This window comes from Carettochelys insculpta, chromosome 1 (genome assembly GCF_033958435.1).
Source record: "Carettochelys insculpta isolate YL-2023 chromosome 1, ASM3395843v1, whole genome shotgun sequence".
NCBI classification, from domain to species: Eukaryota; Metazoa; Chordata; order Testudines; family Carettochelyidae; genus Carettochelys; species Carettochelys insculpta.
In genome coordinates, this window is record NC_134137.1 from 125,301,043 (window position 1) to 125,306,595 (window position 5,553).

Consider the following 5,553-nt stretch of genomic DNA (forward strand, 5'->3'; position numbering starts at 1 on the left):
CTTCCCTTATGGGCATTCACGTGGTGGTGAACTTCACTCCCCAGCAATTTACAGGAGGAGGGAGTGCTCCATTTGAATGCAGTGCATCAGTCCACTCTCTCCTCCTCTCAAGTAGTGCATTTATCAGGAGCACCGGAGGGACACAGATACCCTTAAGGGGTTGAGACACTTGCCCTAGAGCATTGGGAAGCTATCGCAGCTGCAGGGGCTTTTCCAGGCTGGGGAACCGCAGAACCCACCAGCCCCATCTTTTTCTCCACCAGGCTGAGTCCTCAAAGGTGGGGGTGTTAAATACGGCTTGTTGGCTCCTGGATCAAGAGGGATCACGAGCACGGGCTCTGACGGCAGTAGCATGCTCTCAGGCTTAGGTTGCTGGAATCACTGCTCTCTGGGCGGTAGTCTTGCTACCCAGAGAATCACTGCTGCCCATTTTACAAAACGTCTGGTTTTATCATCTAACAGTACCTGTTTTTTGTGTGGTCATATACAGTAGAGAACAGAATCAACACTTTAGAATCTCAGGCTCACATCCTAAGCCTACTACTCTCCTGCTGGGACAGACAAGACAACAAAGAGCAGGTATGGTCCATGTGCACTTACTACCGGAGGTATGCAGGTACTGAGTGAGAAGATGTAAAACTGGGGTGGCCAGCCACTTAGAGACTAAGAGCCCGAACAGCTGTGGATCGCATACAAAGAGAGATGTATTTATTACAGATATACAAAAATAAATAATATGTGGCTCAATGCCCCCACCCTCCCCAGAGCCAGGCACTCCCAGTCCCCCTCCCACTCTAACCCAGTCCCCCACCCCTCCCCCAGAGCCAGGCACCCCCAGCCTTTCTGCTCTAACCCAATGCACCCCAATCCTCCCTCACAGCCAGGCTTGCCCAGCCCTGCCCCTCCCCTCACCTCTAACCCAACGTCTGGGTCTCACTGGGACTGCTGCCGCAGCTATGCACTCTTTCCTCCAGGGGCTGGGGCATGTGCGCAGAGTGGCAGTGAGCAGTCCAGGAGCTGCATTTCATTGATCAAAGAGCTGCATGCAGCTTGTGAGCCACAGGCTGGCCACCCTTGATGTAAAGCAAAGATGACAGACGACCCATCTTGTTTCACAGAACAGTGCTGTCTGCAGAACAGTGCCAGTAAAACACACAGGATGAAAGGGACACTGCCTAGGACTGTTGGCTTTTCTACAGCTAAGAAAAGATAAACAAAATGGTGCCATGTTTAAGGAACGAGATCAGTTTGGGAAGATTTGGCAATGCACACACGTGAGTAGGGGTAACATGATGCTAGGGGATGTATTTTGAAAAAAATGATTTCAGGTGCATCCAAATGCTTCATTTTGATAAAATCAAAACATGTTCCAACATCACCCTTTAAAGACTTTGTCCAAGATTTTTTTCCAGAATAAAAACAATTAATTAAGTTTTGGAGAACTGTTTTGAAAAGAAATAATACATAGATTAATAATGTTTCTAGTTTTAGAGCATTAAGATATTTTAAAATTATTTTTTTCTAGCTTTATCACTTTTATAATAGCCTCTTCAGATCAGAATTATTATTGGAAGGATTATTTTTTAACTCTAAACAGGATGGTCTGATACAAAGTTTATTAGTGGTTTTATTCAATATGAAAATGCAGTGTTCTATTAATATTGCTTTCATACACTTTTGTGTAATAAACAGCTACTACCTAGAGGAAATAATCATTTTTATGTGAACTTACTGCACTTCATGTATATCCTACAGATCTGTATCAGGTTTATGACATGTAAACAATGGGCCAGAGTCTGAGTGGTATTGTGCATTTATAATTCTGGTTCTAAATATCTCTCAGGAGTTGGCTGCCTATATTTTAGATATATCAATCTGAAACTATGTTCTACTGATAAATCAGCTTCTGTGAGTTGCAGAACAACCTCAACTTCCCTGATTAGGCCCTATCACATTTATTTCCTTTTTGTCCTATTATTTAATACTTTCTGGCCAACTCAAGTTTCATCAATAACATCATTCTGTCTTATTTTCAATGAAACCACTTGCCAGGCAAGCTCGTCTTTTGCATCTTGATCTTTCATAGGAGGCAAAATCTGCTATTGCTCTAACTCACATTTAACAACGTTGCACTTGACACTAAATCAAAAGTGCTGTTTTCATTCCAGGTTCACTTTATTCCATGAAGAAGTTTAGTACCTGATCCCTTCCACTATAAAAGCAAAGGGCCCATCAGCTCATTACAGTAGCTAAACACCACAAATGCAATAACTGATGTAGGAAATGCTTGGTTAGTGAAAATTAGCTTTCTTCCTTCCCTTCTGGGAATATCAAGCTACTGTGTTCCAGACAGCAACAACCAACCTGCATTATGAAGCCAATTACATTTGTGTTTTCCTTTGTTGCCAATGTGGGCAGAAATAAAAGAGACCCTTGCTCATGCTTTCTTTCCAGGGCTTTGAGATGTTACAGTTGTCATGAGCAGGAGCAGCAACAAGCATGTCTTGGAGATCTCCCTCTTGCCTTGCCAATGAAATTTTGAGGAACTTCACTGATGTCAATGCAATTTTATCTTTGCCATAGTGAGGAAGGTGTGGAATGCTTTTCTCTTTGACCATAAAATTAATCTCTTTTAAGTAAGGGCGGCCTAGAGTGGATATTAGGAAAAACTATTTCGCCATGAGAGTGATGAAGCTCTGGAACAGGTTACCTAAGGAATCTCCTTCCTTAGAGGTCTTTAACATCCAGCTTGACAAAGCTCTGGCTGGGATGATTTAGGTGGGATTGGTCCTGCTTTCTGCAAGTGGTTGGACTCATGAGGTCTCTGTGAACCCTGTGATTCCATTATTTAACTTACCTGGTAACTGGTGGAGACCACTGACTTTCAGGATGGCATGTTAATGTTTATGACTTCATATTTCATTTGAATATTTTAAAGCATATTGTCTACATCTACAGGAACCCCTTTCTTTCAGAAGGGGCATGGTAATGAGCGAGTTGGGAAGATGCTAATGAGGCACTGCCATGAAGATGCAGCACCTCATTAGCATGACGGTGGCTGCACACGATTCAAAAGGACCCCCTGGAAAGCCTCTATTTGGTTTTAGGAATTGCACATGGCCACCATTATGCTAATGAGGTGCTGCATATTCATGGAAGCATATTCATTAGCATCTCCTCAACTTGCTCGTTACCATGCCCCTACCAAAAGGAGGGGGCTAGTGTAGATGTGGCCATTGTGTATTTCAATCATATAAGACCCAGTCTTAAAGACTTAACTCCCCTTACGGGCCATAGCAAAGCTGCAAATAGGTTCACTTAGGCAGGGCTGGACCTTTAATCCGTATCTGTTTTTGTTATAAAGCCCCCAAGATATAGTGAGAGACACTCTGGCTGGGTCTACATGGAGCCGCTCTCCTGGCAGCTCCGTATAGACCCAGGGTCTATGAACAAAACTACAAATAGAATTAAGAACATTTTCCTTTACTTTTTTTTTAGGACACATAAGAAGGCATGGAAGAGTTTGACAAAGCCCTCTGCTACTCACATCACTGTCTGCGTCTGAGCCACCCAAGTAGACAAATATTTGGCTGCAGACTTATGTAAAAATATATGTTTGAAATGGATGATTCTGTACTGCACTCCTAGGTTACATGCTTTCATTAAATTCCACCAAACGTTATCCTTCCTGAACAAACATTTGCTGCCAACATTCGCTAAAAATTCAAGTAAACAAATATTAGAAAACATAATTTCGTTCCTTTGCCCAACTAAATAAAGTAAGACTTTAACACAAGTACAGACATAAGACAAAGGGCAAGTATTTCCTAAAACTCGAAGGCCTGTAGCACATTTGCATTTTAAAATTAATTACTGACCTAATTATTTGTCAGTAGAAGCATAAATTAATCAAATATAACTTATAGTAAAGCTTTCAAACGCCCACAGGATTTTTTCCCCAAGAGCAAATTGTCATAACGGTCCAGTATGACAATTCACTCTTGCTGTCATCTCATGACTGAGGGAAGAATAGTGGAGAAATGGTACCATATGGAGACACAAGAGAGAATGAGATACTTAGATCGCTTGTGCAAAGGCACAATAAGCTAACAGTTACCAGAAGAACTCCGGAAAGGTGTAGCTTTGAGAAACAAACAAACCAACCCTAAACATTCTACATCCGCTTAGCTACGATTTATACTGCTTCGTTTGTCCAATTTCTCTGATATTAAATATGCATATTTATTAAGAAGCAAACAAACTGTGTAATGTTTCCTTTCTTATATTGCCACTGATTATGTTTTGTGTTCAGTATCATGTTATAGAAAAGCCTGTATTTATAGACAGGGCTGGGACTTCATTTTTTTCTCTTAGATGAGCTCAATGTGTTACGCACAAATGACATGTCACAATCAATACCTTCATGACCTCAGGCTAAGGACATGCAGTTTAATTTCAAACATTCAGGCTTTACATTGAAAGAAGACTGGTTGAATCTTCCTGGTAACATGGCCAACGTGGTACTGTCAAAGAGTACACCTAGATGTCTGGGATAGAAATATCTCATCAGTAGACCGTGTGTGAACTACTTTGCTGCTTCTCTCATTACAGTTTTGCCTCTATCCTGTCATCATCTGGCAATGGCAACCCACAGTAAAGGATGTTTTTCTGATCATTTTGCACTCATTAAATACAGCTGTCACAATAGCGGATGCGAGAATGCATACAAAACTTTTATGCCACGTCAAAATAAAGCAGAAACATTTTAAAAAGATCTGAAATCTCTGAAGCTTTTCCTTGAGACACATTGAAATATTGCTTTTTGTTGTTCTTGTTTTTGACAATTGAAATTGTTCCACAGTGACATGCATTAAATCTCACCACAGAACAAAATATCATCTATCAAAGTTCGAAAAAAAATAAAAAAACAAAAACAAAACAGACACACTACTCCCTCCCCATCCCTAACAACTTCTCTGAAGCATAAAGTGTTCGGTTTCTGAGTGGTTGAAGTTCTGGCTTACCACCGGATTTCTGGGACTGAACAAACAGCAAGTTTCAAACTCTCAAGAGGGCTGACTTTTACTTCTGGACCATAAGGTGAAATCTGTTCCATAAAATTTCCATTTGAACTGAAACCCCTGTTCCCAAGTTCCACATTTTGAGTAATAGCTCCCTTTCAAGCTAAGCAGCAGTAAATTCTGCAGTTGTTAGACACCGATGTCTCCAGAAAAAAACAAAAATCAAACCCACGAATGACTCAAAATCCATTGTGTAAACTGTGGGGAATGAGACACCGCTATGATCTGCATTAGTGAATCTTCTTATTAGTGAGACAGAAGTATAGGATGCCCTGTCTGAAGAATTACAGTATCCAAAGTGAAGACTTTGGTTACCCTGTGTTCAATGATATTTGTCACTTGCACATTTATAGCACCTTCTCACATGAGAACTCCAGAGCACTTTAAAATTATGAACATAGGTTGGCTACATACCTCTGTGATAGTTATTATTGCTGGACGCTGAAACTAAGGCACAACTGATCCAAGAACT

The 5,553-nt window shown here is 41.1% G+C and overlaps 1 long non-coding RNA gene across 2 annotated transcripts; it reads left to right on the forward strand.

Annotated features, from left to right (window-relative positions):
* The first annotated feature begins 508 nt into the window (after window positions 1–508).
* LOC142011597 (uncharacterized) lies at window positions 509–4,663 on the forward strand. 2 transcript variants are annotated; one of them, XR_012645145.1, is made up of 4 exons: window positions 536–579; window positions 1,119–1,274; window positions 2,455–2,591; window positions 3,499–4,663. It is a non-coding gene; the product is annotated as an uncharacterized LOC142011597 (long non-coding RNA). The 2 variants fall into 2 exon arrangements; XR_012645144.1 differs by having other exon boundaries at window positions 509–1,274.
* The last annotated feature ends 890 nt before the right edge of the window (window positions 4,664–5,553 follow it).